At 42.4% G+C, this 19,050-nt stretch overlaps 1 long non-coding RNA gene across 1 annotated transcript; it reads left to right on the top strand.

Annotated features, from left to right (window-relative positions):
- Positions 1-65: 65 nt before the first annotated feature.
- On the top strand, positions 66-18,069 carry LOC149126174 (uncharacterized). The gene is made up of 2 exons (XR_016235595.1): positions 66-156; positions 16,812-18,069. It is a non-coding gene; the product is annotated as an uncharacterized LOC149126174 (long non-coding RNA).
- Positions 18,070-19,050: the final 981 nt, after the last annotated feature.

Below are 19,050 nucleotides of genomic sequence, written 5' to 3'. Positions count from 1 at the left end.
GCTAGTGCCGATGGGAAATGCAGTCCGTGTGAATCAGAGGATTCTGGGAAATGTAGTTCTTCACTGTTTTCTTGCGGAAAGGCCGGGGAGAGTGTCTCAAGTGTCAAGATCGGACCTGAGGACTCTTGGAGTGATCCTGGCTTCACCACTGCCTTGGTGAGCTGTAGGGCCCTGGGTTTGGGTACATTCGCCCAGGGCAGTATCTTGCAGCTCTGCAGTTGTGCAAATGATAGTGAGGGCACTGCACAACTGTCAAGAATAGACCCATGTCTCAGTTTTTCAGCAAAATGGTATTTGAGCACCTGCCCTGTGCCCAGCACTGTGGCAAGTGCTTTGGAACACATTCGTGAACAGAAGAAGAAGTGGGAAGGGGGAGGAAGCCATGAGCACAGTTAGACAAGAGCCTCTAGTGATCACTGGCGTCATAAATAAGAGTGTCAATTGTTAAATCAACAACGGGAGTCACTGTGCACTTACTCCCCATGTAGGATCTCTGTCCTTAATGTGTTGTACTATGCGAATTAACTGTAAAACTACTACTAAAACAGTAATCTATACTTTGTGTGTCTGTGTGGGTGCAAAGTGTTGAAATCTTAGTATATACTAAGTTGATCTTCTATGTATAAAGATAATGGAAAATGAATCTTGATGAAGAATGGGATGGGAGAGGCAGTAGGAGATGGGATGGTTGTGGGTGAGAGGGAGGTTAAGGGAGGAAAAGCCGCTATAATCCAGAAGTTGTACTTTGGAAATTTATATTTATTAAATAAAAGTTGAAAAAAAATTTAAAAAAAGCTCTTCTTGATGCTGCCCAACTGTCAACAACAACAAAAAAATACCTATCTGAAGCTAACAACAAGGCTGATCTGACATTTAAAGCAGCAGCTCTTGGGGAAATGATCCCATCTTTTCTCTGTAACTTAGTTCCTGTATATTCAGACTTAGAAATCTCTCAGTTCCACCAATAAGGGGCATCTAGAAGGGTTCATGGTGGCTTCTAGAAGAAAAACTAATACTTTCTGCTTTTCTCCAAGTTATCTTTCTACAAAACCCCCACTCTCTATCACTCAAACCCAAACTCTCCACTTCCTGAGATCACAAATACACCTGACTCCTGCCATACAATAAAATCTGCATAACATATCTCAGACACGTAGTGTCTGCCAAACTGCTAACTCCAACTCTAATATCAGCCACTCCCATTCCTCACCCACCAGGCCTGTGGATCACTCCTAGGGGAAGATTGGCAGATTGACGTCACCCATATGCCACCAGTTAAGCCAACATGTTACTTTCTGGTGATGGTGGACACCTTCTTGGGGTGGGTGGAAGCTTCCCCTACTACTAACAGCTTCCACTGTTTCCACTATACTATTAAATATTATCCTAAGATTTGGATTATGGACTGAAATTTATCTCTCAATTTTCTCAAATAATATCTGCCTCTCTTCATATCTCATGGCATTTTCCAATTCCATATCATAACCCCTCTTCAGGAAAAGTGGAATGGATGAATGGAATGTTAAAACAGGCTCTAAGGGCTGGCACTGTGGCACAGTGGGTTAATCCTCCGCCTGAGCACCAGCATCACATATGGGTGCCAATTCTAGTCCTGGCTGCTCCTCTTCCAATCCAGCTCTCTGCTATGGCCTGGGAAAATAGTAGATGGCCCAAGTTCTTGGGCCTCTGCATCCACGTAGGAGACCTGGAAGAAGCTCCTGACTCCTGGCTTCAGATCGGTGCAGCTCACTCCATCTGGGGAGTGAACCAGTGGATAGAAGACCCTACTCTCTGTCTCTCCCTCTCACTGACTGTAAATATATCTCTAAAATAAATAAATAAAATCTGTAAAAAAAAAAAAAAACAGTCTCTAACTAAACTCTCCACCCAGGTCCACTTAGATTGGGTAAAACTCCTTTCTTTAGCTCTGTTAAGAGTTAGAGCTCTTCCCTGGAAGCCATTATTGTTTAGCTTGTTCAAAATTCTCTGTGGAAGGCCTCTTTCACCTAACTTCCCTCCACTCAAAATTCTGAAGCTATTCCTCCTCCTCTCACTTTCCCCCTTCTCAGCAAAATGTACTCTCACTTATGGACCTATGCAGATACACATCTACACAAATCACAATCCCTCCTGTCTGTACTCCTACCTTTCAACCTGGTGATTGGGTTGGCTACTTTAAAGCCAAAATGGAATAGGCCCTACCAGGTGATATTGACTCCAGTGCTGCCAAACTCAAGGGACATCCTCCCCACAACCTGGTACATTTTACTTCATTAAAACTAGTAACATCTCTCTTATATAAGTCTACTCCCACAGGATCCACCTCTCAGGTTGACACAGCTCCCTGCAATACCAGAAAAACCATCTCATATCCCTGACAAATTCTGAATTCCACAGGTTTCTCCAAATAATTATGCAGGAAAGCCACTGGTATTCACTTCCACCAATCTGCCTCCCCAACCTGACTCAGATTGCTGGCTTCAGGGAGATCCTTGTGACTTCACACCTACACAGAAATCCTCTTTTATCACCTGTTTATGCTTCACATTGTGATGCACTGTCACCCTGTTACTGTCTTCAGCCATAGTTCTAGCCCTAACATTAGCAATAGGTTTGACAGCAGTTGCCCTGTGCTGAAAAACTTCTCTTAGCACTCTTTTATCCCTCTAGATAGGATGCTTTTCTGCTGTCTCCTGTTCCAACCTGGTCCCCTTTTGTGGTTCCAACCCCCTCACATACCTCTCACCAACATTTCCTTCCAGAATTCTTACATACCTCTCATCAACATTTCATCTAAGATTTAGCTCTCAGTCTCAAAGAAAACATAAATGACCTAGCACAGCAACTGTCTCGTCTCCAGGATCAGGTGAATTCATTGGCAGCATAGTTCTCCAGAACCACCTCCTCACAGCCCAGAGAGGAGGACTCTGCCTCTTTTTGGGTGAATAATGTTGCTTTTACACCAATAAATCTGGTGTTATAAGAGATGGGATCAAATGCATGAAAAAAACATGCTAACGAGATGCATTCCCAAGATAACGCTGCCTCATTTTGACCATCTTTTGGCCATGGGCAATGTCTCATATATATCCTTTTTTGAAGATTTATTTATTTACTCAAAAGTCAGAATTAAACAGAGAAGAAGAGGCAGAGAGAGAGAGAGAAATAGGGTTTCCATCCACTGGTTCACTACCCAGATGGCTACAACAGCTGGACTGTGCTGATCCAAAGCCAGGAGCCAGAAGCTTGTTCTGGGTCCCCCACATGGGTGCAGGGGCCCAAGCATTTCGGTCATCTTCTACTGCTTTCCCAGGCCATAGCAGAGAGCTGGATTGGAAGTGGAGCAGCAGAGACTCGAACCGGCACCCATATGGGATGCCGCCACTGCAGGTGGTGGCTTTACACACTACGCCACAGTGCCAGCCCCCTTATATACCTTTTTATCCTCATAATCATAGTACTCCTATTTCTACCTTGTATAGTTATATTACCGGAGAAGCAAAGGGTCCTTGTCTTCATGCAAGAAAGAATTCAGGCGTGAGACAGAGAGCAGGGGAAAGCAACGTAGCAAGTTTTATTAGGGTAGGGACATCATAAGAATGGATGGGCACCTCTCCAGACAGGACCTGAGAGAGAGTGCCCAGCACACATTTAGGCTGGGATTTTTAAGGGGATGAGTCTTGCCTTCCCTTCCCCTCTCCTTCTTCTCCTCCTCCCGAACAAAGACTTGACTTGTCATGCTAGTATCTCACTAAAAAAGGCCTTCTAATCCTTTCTCTCTCTCCATGCCTTCAGGAACTCCTAGAACCCGAATATTGGCTTTTTTAATAGTATCCTGCAGATTCCCAACAATATTTTTTGGATTTCTAATTTCCTCTTCTTTTCTTTGGTTTGACTGCATATTTTCCTGTGCTCTGTCTTCTAAGTCCAATATTCTCTTTTCTGCTTCACTGACTCTGTATTTAAGCTCTCTAATATGTTTGTCATTTGATCTATTGAATTCTTCATTTCATTTTGATTTTCTTCACTATCACAATTTCATGTTCTACTAGTTTCTTCATTTCATTTTGATTCCCCTTAAGATTTCATTTTCATGAGAGAGATTTTCTATTCTGTCCAGTAAGGATTTCTGTAGTTCAAGAATTTGTTTTTGAGAACTTCTAGATATTCTTATCATAAATTTTTTGAAATCCGTATCTTGCATTTCTTCTATCTCAATATCTTCATAATCTTGAATTGGGGTGTCTTGTTCATTTGGTGGCATCATAATGTCACTTGTTCTTGTTTCCTTGGTTTCTGTGTTTGTTGCTTGGCATGTGGAGATATTCTTTGGTTTCTTCTTTTTTTTTTTTCCTTGCTGTGGTGGTTTTTCTCATTATACTATGACTGTAGATTAAATGGACTGTTTGCTTTTGATGGATCCTTAGAGGCTTGTGATGTGTGTGGCCAGAGAGCTTTGTTCGGTTCTTCAGGGTTAAGGGTGTGCCAAAGGTGGCACACCCCCAGGTTAGGTGTGGTAAATCTTCTCTCTCTCTCTCTCTTTATTCAGAAGGGAAGTAATTCCGCACAGCTGAGCGGAGTTGAAGGCAGTCAGTGTCTGAGCTCTGGCCCCTATGGGTATAATATTCGTCTGCTCTGTCCCAAAGACCACACAAAAGATCTGTTCAGTCCTCAGTGTAAGCTCAAATTCCCCTGCAATCTCCCACTGGGTTGCCAAGGTTACTGAGTTTGTGGTGTTTCCCAAGAGTACTCATGTCTCCAGTATTCCGTGAGTCCTCTCACATATCCTCGGGGTTTTTTTGTTTTTGTTTTTGTTTTTTGTTGTTTTGTTGTTGTTGTTGTTGTTGTTGTTGTTGTTTTTACAGTCTCAATTCAGTAGCTCAACACATTCACTGTTATTTCTCCCCACCAGAGTCAGGTTTTTCTGCTTGACTGATGGTGGGCACAGCTTTTACATATGTCCAAAATGGCGCCTGCTCTTTGTCTTGCTCACCTTTGTAAGGTGAGTGGAGAGAAAGGATCGTGTCCGTACTGGTCCCTTTTATTTGTTTTATACATTTTTTTTTCTCTCCTCTAGTTAGCCTGGTGAACTTTCCCCCATGGAGTTTCAAGCCTCATCCCCTCTAGGCTCTTCCTTCTGCTTTTCCACCAGTGCCTTGGGCTATTGAGGTTTTACCTCACCTCCCTTTCCAGCGCTGGTGTGTAGATTCAGTGGCTGGGGTCCCGAGCCTTGGGCGCTCGTGCCCTCCACATAGGTCCACTGTGTCCAACTAGTTCCGGAAGAGTTTCCACTGCTGTTTTTTCCCTAACTCTTCCCTGAACCTACAGTATCTCCACTTTTATTAAGCTGTCTTTTCCCAGACTATCAGTGTGCTCCCTCCCTATCTTTCAGTCAACCCCATATTCATGCATCTTAACAGAAAGAATTCAGAGGATGGATCAGATCTTACCTCTCAGGTAACTAAGCAGAACTTTTGGGCCACCATCCTGCTAACCCGGTGTTGAGAAGTATCTTCTGACCCAGCAGCTCTCATTCACCTGGCTTCACACCATTATCTTGTCTCACTCATGTGCTGAGCATCACATGCTAGATCGTCCATGCCAGGTGTTTCCCTTTTGTGAGAATAGTTTGGTATGAAGCACATAGGACTGATCAGCAGATGTTTGATGCTGGTACTTGAGGTGAAAGCTCAGGTACAAGGAAGACTCGTGGCTTATCCAGCCAGGATCATACCACAACCAATTTCTCTTCTAATAATCTGTGGGCATAGTTCAATTGCCAATGTTCCTGCAAGGAACCTGCGCACTCCAGACACAAATTAGCATTTGGGTTTCATTTTATTTTCAGCAGTGTTGCCTGATAATGCAGTGGATGGCATTTTATGACAGGTTACCATGGCAATTAATCCATAAATAGGGTTGCTTAGGAACACAGTTGACGTACTTTCTTGTTTGGTTACCAGTGGAATGGAGCTGGCAAACTAATTTGAAGTCAAATATTTTTACACAGAAGGAGAAATGATCTAATTACTTCAGGACTTATTATCTATTCCTCTGACTTTTGGTTAATTTGTTTTCTAAAATTAAACTTTGATTTTTGAGATAACTGTTTATCAACATGTAGTTGTAAGCAACAGACAGAGAGATACCATGCATACTCACCATACCCCAATGACAACATCGCTGAAACAACAGTAGAACAACACCTGGTTATTGTTTTTAATATAGGAAAGAAGACAGGCTAGTATACTCATAGTCACCAAGATTTGTATTGTGAAATGGGCCACTAATGTTCTATTTGTTCCTTAAAGAATTGGGGAAATGTTTTAGCCAAAATAATTTTACAGTATTTACAATATTTTATGGGTAACTTTCTACTAACAGTGTGGCAGTAGTTAACACACAAGATGTAGTGTTATGGGCAGAATTAGCATTTCAAACTGGAGTACAGAATCACCCATATTCATACTTAGTGTCTCTTTTAGACACCTCAAACTTACCGTGTCTAAATTGGATATTTTATCTTTCCTTCCAAATCAGTTTTATCTACATTAAAGAAAAAGTAGATTTTATTTTTAAGGAAGTTTTAGTTCACAGAAAAAGTGAGTGGAGATTCCAGACAGTCCCATGTCTTGCTGCCCCCACACCCACACAGCCTTCCTCAGTAACATGCTGCACAGGAGTGGCATTTTCTCACAAGAGGCCTGCATTGATGGCCAGCACCACTCACTGGAGTCCATTCTTTCTCTCTCTCTCTCTCTCTGCCTCGCTCTCTATTTCTTTTTTTAAAAAAATTATTTATTTTAAAGGTAGAGTAAAAGAGAGAGACTCCCAAAAGGGCCACAATGGCCAAGCCTGAGCCAGATCGAAGCCAGGAGGCTGGAACTTCATCCGGGTCTCCCATATAGGTGCAGGGGCCCAGCACTTGGTCCATCCTCTGCTGCTTTCCTGGGTGCATTAACAGGGAGCTGAATTGGAAGTGGATCAGCTGGGATGCAAACAAGCACTGTTCTAGAATGCTGGACTCAGGCAGCAGCTTAGCCCATTGCACCACAATGCCTGCCCCAAGGTTCCATTCTTGATGTCCTATGTTAGAAAAAAAAAAACAGGAAAATAAAAACTCAGTTAATGACAAACTTTTTAACTGCACATTAGAAATTTTTAATAGAAAACTTGTATTTAATAAAAATAAATGTCAAAAGTACAACTTCTGGATCATAGTGATTCTTTCCCCCATAACCACCCTCCCACCCACAAACTATTCCATCTCCTACTCCCTCTCCCATTACATTCTTCTTTAAGATTCATTTTTAATTATCTTTATATGCAGAAGATCAACTCTATACTGAGTAGATTTTGACAGTTTGCACCCACACAGAAACACAAAGTATAAATTACTGTTTTAGTAGTAGTTTTACCGTTAATTCGCATTGTACAACACATTAGTGCAGAGGTCCTACATGGGGAGCAAATGCACAGTGACTCCTGTTGTTGATATAACAATTGACACTCTTATTTATGACATCAGTAATCACCCGAGGCTCTTGTCATGAGCTGCCAAGGCTATGGAAGCCTCTTGAGTTCACAAACTCCAATGCACAGGTTAGAAATTCAGATTCTCTTTGATCTCTCTTTTCTGTCTTATATCTCACCCTGATCTACTGGTAAGTTAGGACTTGTTCAGATCTGCAGGCATGACCGTATCTCGAACACAAAAGAGCATGGCTATGCACATATCTGGGGTTGAGCTGTTAAAATACTCAGCCAATATTTTTATCACCTCCAAATAGTCTGTTTTATTCTATTAATTATCAGGAAAACTTGTTTTCCCCAAGTCTGCATCACCAACATTCTCCCTCAGGTGGAAGCACAGGTCATGAGTCAGATGCCAGTACAAGATTCAGTTAGCAATGAGTTTGTGCAGCCTCCAGCCAACTTTGCATTCTTTGCAGGCTGTTTATGTTATCCCCCTGCACATGAGCTCAAGCACCATTGCCCAGCTTCCACCTGGAAGGCAGGGTCATGATGCACAGCTGTCAATATTTTATTCCTGCCCTGGCCACTTTGAAGCCCACCTAGCACTGTGCACTCCCACCAGGTGATGGGGTGATCTTGGTGCGTCTGTCAGGCATTGAGGCCTAGAGGGAATCCAGTAGTTTCATATGCAGGGTCACACTATGTGCTCACAGGCCTACCCACTTCCTTCCTCTTGTACCCATGCCTGGTGCTCTGGGCTTCCAAGGTAGGGTGATGAGACAAAGTGTAAGTCCCCAGATGCAGCTTTCATTTGCTTTCAAGTAGGGACAAGCCTAAGCTGACCTTGTGGTCCCATCTTGCTGAGGTTTTGATGTGGTTTGAATGCATCTACTAAAGGTTCATGTGTTGGGGCTGCCATCTGGTGCAGCAGATTAAGCTGCTACTTGCAGTGCCAGCATCCCATATGAGCCCTGGTTTGAATATCAGCTACTCCACTTCCCTTCTAGCTCCCTGTCAGCACACCTGGAAAGCAGCAGTGCTTGGGCCCCTTCTACCCTCTCTCTCATGGGAGACCCAGAAGGAGTTCCTGGCTCATGGCTTTCACCTGGCCCAGTTCAGGCTGTTGAAGCCATTTGTGGAGTGAGCCAGCAGCTCGCTCACTCTCTCTTTTCCTCTCTCTCTCTTCCTCTCTCTGTGTAACTCTGTTTTTCAAATAAATAAATCTTAAAAAGCAGAAGGTTCATATGTTGGAAACTTGGTCCTCAGTGTTGCAGTGGTTAAGATGTGAATGCATTCCAGAAGGAAGCTCACATATATTGTAGGAATACAAAAATATTCAGCACTCAACAAAGTAAGCTATATATTGTCAATCTAATATCTAATAAATAAATAATATCTAATAAATACTAAAATAACAATAAAATAGATAATAAACTAAACAATGAAATAAATAAATAATATCTAATAAATAAATTATCTAATATCTAATAAAAAAATCCCAGGGCCTGCGCTGTGGTGCAGTAGGTTAATCCTCTGCCTACAGTGCCAGCATCCCATATGGGCACCAGTTCTAGTCCTGGCTGCTCCTCTTCCAATCCAGCTCTCTGCTATGGCCTGGAAAAGCAGTAGAAGATGGTCCAAAGTCCTTGGGCCCCTGTACCCACATGGGAGACCGGGAAGAAGCACCTGGCTCCTGCCTTCAGATCAGCAAAGCTCCGACCATTGTGGCCATTTGGGGAATGAACCAATGAACGGAAGACCTTTCTCTCTGTCTCTCCCTTTCACTGTCTGTAACTCCATCTCTCAAATAAATAAATAAAATCTTTAATAAAAAAATCCCCAGATATGTGAAAGACAAGAAAGTAAATGTGGGATCAATAAGAAAAGAAATCCAAAGAACCCACAAACACTTCAGAATTAAACAATACATCTCTAAGTTACCAAAGAATAATGCATATGGGAAATAAAATATTTTACCTACATGACTGAAGACACAATGTATAATGCCACTCCAAAAAGTTTATGGAAAATGCATGCATCTTAAAAAAAAATTTTTTTATTACTTGAGAGGGAGAGAGAGAAGAGCAAGAGCTGCCATCTGCTGGTTAACTCTTCAAATGCCCATGACAGCTGCAGCTGAAGCTAGGGGCCAGAAGCTCAATTTAGTTCTCTCACATAGTGGGCAAGGACCCAACCACTTATGCCATCATGATTGCCTCCCACGGTCTCTGTTAGCAGGAAGCAGGGCTTACAAGGTAGAATTGGGAGTTGAACTCACATATTCTGACATAGGACGTGGGTCTTTTTTGTCTTGAGATTTATTTATTTATTTGAAATAAACATTTGAAGATTCAATGATTGTTTACAGCCCTTGTCTCTGATGGAGAGGAAGTTTTTTTTCACCTCATACTATTTCTTGAACCCTTTTACTTAGTGTAGGGCTTACTATATGATCATTAATAAACTGAAAATAGATCTTTGTAAAAATTAATAGTGGGAATGTAAGAGGGAGGAGGAGGAAGGACAGGTATATGGGCAGAAGGGGGGGTAAGTGTCACTATGTTCCTAAATCTATATATATGAAATACATGAAACTTGTATAACTTAAATAAATTTTAAAAAATAAAATAAAAGGCCAAGTCAAAAAAGAGTAACATTTATTTGAAAGGCAGAGCTACAGAGAAAGAGAAAAAGAGAAATCTTCTATCTGTTGGTTCACACCCTAAATGGTCACAATAGCCAGACTGATCCGAAGCCAGAAGCCAGGAGCTTCTTCCATGTCTCCCACATGTGTGCAGGGATACAAGGACTTGGGTCATCTTCTGCTGCTTTATAAGGCCATTAACAGGGAGCTGGATCAAAAGTGCAACAACAGGAACTTGAACCCGTGTCCATATGGGATGGTGGTGTCACAGGTGGTAGCTTTACCCACTAAGACATGGTTCTGGCCCCAGGACAAGGGTGTCTTAGCCAGCATCTTAGTCTCCAGGCCAAATGCCTGCTCCATACATAATCTTTTAATTCCTTTCCCCTACAGTTTGAAGTATGCTTCCGTCAAATCTTGTGAGATGAAGCCAAGCAGTGCTTACAGGGAGACTTATGCATTTAAACTCTAATATTAGAAAGGGCCTTCAGGGGCTGGCGCTGCAGCTCAATAAGCTAATCCTCCACCTGTGGCACCAGTGCATCGGGTTCTAGTCCTTGTCGGGGCACCGGATTCTGTCCTGGTTGCTCCTCTTCCAGTCCAGCTTTATGCTATGGCCCAGGAGTGCAGTGGAGGATGGCCCAAGTGCTTGGGCCCTGCACCCACATGGAAACCAGGGAGAAGCACTTGGCTCCTGGCTTCAGATCGGCACAGCAGGGCTGTAGCAGCCACTTGCGGGGTGAACCAACAGAAGGAAGACCTTTCTCTCTGTCTCTCTCTCTCACTGTCTAATTCTATCTGTCAAATAAATTTTAAAAAAGCATGCATGCTTTATCAATGTCTTGAACATCATCATATCAAGGTCGCTGTCATGTTAACTATATGAAACTGAAATGTCACCTGACATCACTGACTGAGCAGCTGGTCATTTTCATTGTGAATATGATTTTTCTTGTTTCTATGCTCTTCGCTGTCATGTTAACTATATGAAACTGAAATGTCACCTGACATCACTGACTGAGCAGCTGGTCATGTTTCATTGGGAATATGATTTTTCTTGTTTCTATGCTCTTCACTAGTAGGTTAGTTCAGTAATAAATATATAAAATTTAAAAAAAATGTATTTGTTTATTTGAAAGACAGAGTTACAGAAAGAGGGAAAGGCAGAGAGATTTTCTACCCGATGGTTCACTAACACCCAGGGCTGGGCCTGACTGAAGCCAGGAGTCTGGAATGCCATCCAGGTCTCCCATGTGGGTGGCTGTGACCCAGTCACTACTCAGGCCATTTTCTGTTGCTTTCCCAGGCAGATCAGCAGGGAGGTGGACCTAAAATGGGGACCAGAATTGGTACTTGTATGGGCTTGGGAAGACAGCAGGATGATGGCTCAAGTGCTCAGGCATGCCACCCACCTGGGAGACCCAGATAGATTTCCAGCCTTATCCTAGACCTGGCTGTTGCAGGCATTTGGGGGTTGGGTGAACCAGCAGGTAGAAGATTCATTCTCTCTCTCTCTCTCTCTCTCTCTCTCTCCTTTCTCTCTTTCTTTCCTCTCTCCACCATTCAAATAAATAAGTCTTTAAAACTCTATGAGGGAAGCACAAAGCCAAGGATAGCCACATCAGAATGGGTAAGAAAACACTATTGCATTTCAGCAGATGTAGCCCTTCTCCAGGCCAGCACTGCTGGTGTGCTTGGGAGAATATACCAAATTGTTCTTGTACTTTTGGAAGGAAGAGAAGAGTGGAACATATATCCAGCATTCAGGCTTTCAGGGGGCTGCCTCAGAGACTGGTTGTTGTTCTGGCTGACTCAAACCTGAGTGAATACGGGAGGCAGGACTTGGAAGGACTGGGGTCCACCGAACAAGAACAGAACCCCTGTGGCTTGTTGCAGCAGTTGGGGAACTGTGGTACCACAGACACCAGAGAGCAAGAGATCATGAGAGTCTGAAAAATACAATAGTCAGCTTCAGTAATTGTGAATTTATCCATGCATGGCTGCAGTGGATGCAACCCCAAGAAAGAGGTTCTCTAACCAGGCTGATTGATGGCAGTCTTCTCCCTGTATGAAGCCAGTTCTTAAAGACTAGAATGAGTGGCCAGTGCCATGGCTCACTAGGCTAATCCTCCACCTGCGGCACTGGCACCCCAGGTTCTAGTCCCAGTTAGGGCGCTGGATTCTGTCCTGGTTACTCCTCTTCCAGTCCAGCTCTCTGCTGTGGCCCGGGAGTGCAGTGGAGGATGGCCCAGGTCCTTGGGCCCTGCACCTGCAAGGGCGACCAGGAGGAAGCACCTGGATCCTGGTTTCGGATCAGCGCAGCACCCTGGCACAATGCACCAGCCATGGCAACCACTTGGTGGGTAAACCAATGGAAAAAGGAAGACCTTTCTCTCTGTCTCTCTCTCTCTCACTGTCTAACTCTGTCAAAAAAAAAAAAAAGACTAAAATGAGTGGATGTTTCTTCAAATGCACAAATCCCAGCAAAATATGACAAGGCACAGTAAGAAACAAGCATAGCCCAGTCAAGAGCTCAGATACATAGACAGAAAAAAACAGTGCGTAATGCCAGTGGAGATGGGGGGAGAGAACAGGGGGATGTAGATCAAAGAAAACTAAATACCAGACATGGAGAACAAGCAGCACTAGAGAGCTAATGCATACCATAAATAATAGAACATTGTGTTCAGAATTTTTCTGAGTATATGATAGTGGCTCTTGCCTCAGAGGAGAAAATGAGTAACTATGTGAGATGATGGGTTTAGGGATTTGTTCCAGTGCAATAGTATTTCACATATTTTATTTAAATTTTTTACAATTAAAAAAACATAACTGGGGAGAAGCAAAAGGAACAAGACCCTCATCCCTTCTTTATTTATTTATTTACTTTAAGCATTTCTTGAGAAACTTAACTTTAAAGGACCCAAAAATAATACATCTTTTGCAAACATTTAGACATAACTATAATTTATGAGACATAAGAATATCCTCTATTTAATACACTAAAATGAGTAAATCTTTGAGAACAAATTTTACTATTAACTCTCATAATACAACTTTTGAGGACAGATATCCTGCTTGGGAAGTTAGTGCACAGTGAATTCTGTTGTTAATTTAACAATTAACACTTACGTATGACGTCAGTGATCACCTGAAACTATTGACAGGAACTACCTAGGATATGGAAGACTTTTGAATCCACAGACTCCATCAGTATTTAACAAGCCCATAAACAGAGTGGAAGTTCTCTCCTCCCTTCAGAAAAAAGTGCATCCTTCTTTCATGACCACTTCTATCCACTGGGGTCTCACTCACAGAGGTCCTTTATGTAGAACATACTTTTGCCACAATATCAGGGCTTTCCATGCCTGAAATGCTCACATGGGCATTTCATCCAGACCAAAATGCTTTAAGAGCCAACTCTGAAATCAGAGTGCTACTTAAAGCATTTGTCATTCTGAGTCTGCTGTGTGGACTGCTTCCCATGTTGGAGCATTCACTCCTTTTTAATTCTATTACTATTGCCAAATACTTAATCTTATTTATACTATCACTTTAACACTTAATCTGATCTATATGATCACCTTAACCTTTCAAATGCTATTTTTACCACCAACCTTAAGGGGATTTTGAGTCCCATGGCAAGTTTTTAAACTGTATCCTTAAAAGTAATTCCATAGGAATGTAGGCAGAACTATATGGTTTTGCAGTTACAAATTTTCACAATTCAACTTTAGGAGCATGGTGATTCTACCCACCATGACCACCCCCCAAACACACTCCCACTCCCTTCTTCCTTTGTCTCTTATTCTCACTCTTATTTTTTACTAAGATCTGTTTTTATTAACTTCATACACATATGATTAACTCTATATTAAGTAAAGAATTCAACAAATAATATGAAAGAAAAACCTGTTCCTCAACAGTCAAGACAAGGGCTGTTCAAAGTCTTTATATCTCAAAGTGTCAATTTCACTTCTACAAATTGCCTTTTAATTGCTCAATTAGTTACACAAATCAGGGAGAACATGTGATATTTGTCCCTTTGGGACTGGCTTATTTCACTCAGCATGATGTTTTCCAGGTTCTTCCATTTTGTTGCAAATGACTAGATTTCATTTTGTTTTTTACTACTGTGTAGTATTCTATGGTGTACATATCCCATAATTTCTTTATCCAGTCTTAAATTGACAGGCATTTGGATTGATTCCATATCTTAACTATTGTGAATTCAGCTGCAATAAGCATGGGAGTACAGATACCTCTATCATATGCTGATTTCATTTATCTTGGGTAAATTCCCAGGAGTGGGATGGCTGGGTCATATGGTAAGTCTATATTCAGATTTCTGAGGTATTTCCATATGGTCTTCACAGTGGATGTACCAGTTTACATTCCCACCAACAGTGGATTAGGGTACCTTTTTCTGCACATCCTCTCCAGCATTAGTTGTTTGTTGATTTCTGTATGAGAGCCATTTTAACTGGGGTGAGGTGAAACCTCATTGTGGTTTTATTGTGATCATTCATTCATGATCACTGATGGCTAGTGATCCTGAGCATTTTTTCAAGTGTCTGTTGGATTTCCTCTTTTGAAAAATGCCAGTTTAAATCATTTGCCTATTCTTTAGCTGTATTGTTTATTTTTTTGTTGTGGAGTTTCTTGATCTCTTGTTATTCTGGTTAGTAATCTTTTCCCTTTTTTGACAGGCAGAGTGGATAGAGAGCGAGAGAGAGAGAGAGAGAGAGAGAAAGGTCTTCCTTTTCCGTTGGTTCACCCACCATGGCCAGTGCACCACACTGATCCAAAGCCAGGAGCCAGGTGCTTTTCCTGGTCTCCCCACTTGGGCCATCCTCCACTGCACTCCCGGGCCACAGCAGAGAGCTGGACTGGAAGAGGAGCAACCGGGACATAATCTGGTGCCCCGACCAGGACTGGAACCCGGTGTACTGGCACCACAGGTGGAGGATTAGCCTATCGAGCCGCAGCACCAGCCTCTGGTTATTAATCTTTTATCAGTTTTACAGTTTGCAAATAGTTTTCCCATTCTCTCAGTTGCCTCTTCACTTCCATGAGTGTTTCTTCTGCAGTGTAGAAGTTTCTCAATTTCATGTAATCTTATTTGTTAATTTTGGCTTTGATTGCCTTTGACTCTCTGGGGTCTTTTCCAAGAAGTCTCTGCCTATGCCAATGTCTTTCAGGGTTTCCCCAATGTTCTCTAATAATTTGATGGCATGAGGTCATAGATTTAGGTCTTTAATCCATGTTGAGTGGATTTTTGTGAAAGGTGTAAGATAATGGGCTTGCTTCATAATTCTACATATAGCAATCCAGTTTTCCCAGCACCATTTGTTAAAGAGACTGTCCTTGCTCCAGGAATTGGTTTTCGCTCTTTCTTTCAAATAGAAGTTCGCTGTGGATGTTTGGATTAATTTATGGCATTTCTATTCTCCACTGATCTATCCAACTGTTTTGTACCATTCCCAAGCTGTTTCGATTATAATTGCCTTGTAGTATGTCTTAAAATATGGTATTGTGATGCCTCCAGCTTTGTTTTTGTTGTATAAGATTACCTTAGCTATTAGGGGTCTCCTGTGTTTCCATATGAATTTCAGCATCATTTTTTCTATATCAGAATAATGCCCTTGGTATTTTGATTGGTAATGCATTGAATCTGTAAATTGCTTTTGATGTTACGGACATTTTGATGATATTGATTCTTGTAATCCATGAACACAGAAGATTTTAACATTTTTTGTATCTTCTTCTGTTTCTTTCTTTAACGTCTTTGAATTCTCATAATAGACACCATTGGTTAAATTTATTCCAAGGGGGGGCCGGTGCTGTGGTGCAGTGGGTTAGTGCCCTGGCCTGCAGTGCTGGCATCCCATATGGGCACCAGTTCGAGACCCAGCTGCTCCACTTATAATCCAGCTTTCTGCTGTGGCCTGGGAAAGCAGTAGAAGATGGCCCAAGTCCTTGGGCCCCTGCACCCACATGGGAGACCTGGAAGATATTCCTGGCTCCTGGCTTCGGATGGGTACAGCTCTGGCCATTGCAGCCAACTGGGGAGTGAACCATCAGATGGAAGACCTCTCTCTCTCTCTCTCTCTCTCTGCCTCTCCTCTCTCTCTGTGAAACTCTGACTTTCAAATATTAGTAAATCTTTAAAAATTTATTCCAAGGTATTTGATTTTTTGTAGCTATCATGAATGGGATTGAAGTTAGTTCATTCTCTGCCATAACATTGTTTATTTTTGTGTGTTGACTTTATATCCTGCTACTTTACCAAACTCTTCTATGAGTTCCAATAGTCTCTTAGTGGAGTCTTTTGGATCGCCTATAAATAGAATCATGTCATCTGCAAATCAGGATAGTTTGACTTCCTCCTGCCATCCCTTTGATTTCTTCCTCTTGCCTAAAAACTCTGGCTAAAACTTCCAGGACTATATTGAATAGCAATGGTGAGAGAGGGCATCCTTGACTGGTTCTGGATCTCAGTGGGAATGCCCTAACTTTTCCCCAGTCAATGCAACACTGGCCTTGTGTTTGTCATAAATAGCCTTGGTTGTGTTGAGGAATGTTTCGTCAAAACACAAATTGCTTAGAGTTTTCATCATGAAATGTTGTTGTATTTCATCAAATGCTTTCTCTGCATCTATTGAGATAATCATACGGTTTTGTTTTTCAGTTTGCTAATGTGATATACCACATTTATTGATTTGTGAATGTTGAACCATTTCTGCATAGCTGACCTGGAAGAGGGGAAGATGTCCCAAGTCCTTGGACCCTTGCACCTATGTGGGAGACCAGAAGAAACTCGTGGCTCCTGCCTTTAGATCAGCCCAGCTCCAACCATTGTGGCCATCTGGGGCGTGAATCAGTGGATGGAAGACCTTTATCTCTGCCTCTGCCCCTCTGTAACTCTGCCTTTCAAATAAATAAATAAATATTAGAGGGGGGGTGGGGAGAGAGAGAGAGAGAGAGAGAAAGAGAAGGCCACTACGTAGTGATTAAAGGTTCAATTCAAAGGAAGATGTCACAATAATTACTGTATACGCACCTAATTGCAGGGCACCTGGCTATTTAAAAGAAATGTTAATAGATCTAAAGGGAGACATAGACTCCAATAAAATAGCAATGGGAGACTTCAATATCCCACTTTAAGCAATGGACAGATCAACCAGACAGAAAATCAGCAAAGAAACAACAGAGCTAATTAACGCTATTGAGCAAATGTACCTAATGGATAGCTACAGAACTTTTTATTCTACAGCTGTAGAATACACATTCATCTCACCAGTGCATGGAACTTTCTCTAGGGTAGGCCATATATTAGGCCATAAAGGAAGTCTCAGCAAGCTCCAAAAACTCAAAATCATACTAAGAATCTTCTCTGATCACAAGGGAATGAAGTTGGAAATCAATAACACATGAATATCTAGAACATATGCAAACACATGGAGACCAAACAACACGCTCCTAGATGAACAGTGGGTCATTGAAGAAATCAAGAGATATTTCAGAAATTTCAGGAATTGATTGAAGGTTACAATACAACATATCAAAACTTATGGGATACAGAAAAAGCAGTGCTAAAAGGGAAGTTTATAGCAATTTGTGCCTACATCAAGAAATTAAAAATGCACCAAATTTATAGCTCATTGAGCTATCAATGCATCTCAAGGACCTCTTCCAGGCCAGCTCTCTGCTGTGGTCAGGGAGTGCAGTGGAGGATGGCCCAAGTACTTGGGCCCTGCACCCCACGGGAGACCAGGATAAGTACCTGGCTCCTGCCATTGGATCAGCATGGTGCACCGGCTGCAGCACGCCAGCCACGGCGGCCATTGGAGGGTGAACCAACGGCTAAAGGAAGACCTTTCTCTCTGTCTCTCTCTCTCTCACTGTCCACTCTTCCTGTCAAAAATAAATAAATAAATAAAAATAAACATCACTGCATATTGATATCATGATGTGCATACCTTCAACAATAAGAGCTCTCCCCCACATTAAGGTCTCATAGAGAAAAATAAGCAAAAATGAAATCTGCTTCTCTTTAAAGCAAAGTCTCACAAAAGTCTTCTGCACCCAGATCTCCCTGTTCATGTCTCCTCATCCTGCCCAGCTCCAGCCAGAGGAAGCTCGCTCTGATGTTCACGAGGACCGTGGGGCTTGCCTTTTGATTTTGAAGACTAGGGAGTAGGAACCCATAAAGTTTGTCTCCTAACACAAAATCTTTCCAGAAGCAATCGAAGTCCAAGACAGGCTTTATTTTCCTAATGGAACAATGTGACTTCACATCTTAGTGTGGCAGGGTATTCTTGGGTATTGCGCACTGCTGCCGATTGCTGGGACATGATGGCTGGAGGATTAGGGTGTTCTATGCCACAGTGAACAGGATTGCACCAGAAAGGGCCAGAATATGGCTTGCTGCTGCCTGGAGTCAGCGGTGAGGCAGAGTAGGAGGAACCTGCTGACCCCCATCATATTCTCCCTCACCCTGGGCATCGCAGCATGGTAAGAGAAGGGGACAGGACAAGATTAAAGTCAAGCAGAGCCTGGACTTGGGTCAGGTCAAAGCTCATTTTTAAGGAGGTGGAAGAGCAGAACTCTATATTGTGATTGCCACTTGTTATGGAGTGCTTACTGTTACTGACTTTGCCTACATAATCTCTTTCAATCTCCACCTTAAAAATTAGGACATTTTGGAACCAGTGTTGTGGCACAGTGGATAAAGTTGATGCCTGCAATGCCAGCATCACATGTAGTGTGCCAGTTTGATTCTGGCTGCTCCACTTCCTTGGTCCCCTGCACCCAAATGGGAGACTCCTGGCTTCAGCTTGGTCCAGTCCATTGCAACCATTTGGTGAGTGAACCAGCAGATGGAAGATCCCCCCCAACCTCTGCTTCTCCCTCTCTGTAACTTTTTC

This window comes from Oryctolagus cuniculus, chromosome 6 (genome assembly GCF_051225735.1).
Source record: "Oryctolagus cuniculus isolate XC-2025 breed Fujian yellow rabbit chromosome 6, ASM5122573v1, whole genome shotgun sequence".
Lineage (NCBI taxonomy): Eukaryota > Metazoa > Chordata > Mammalia > Lagomorpha > Leporidae > Oryctolagus > Oryctolagus cuniculus.
This window is presented reverse-complemented; position numbering and strand designations above follow the sequence as displayed.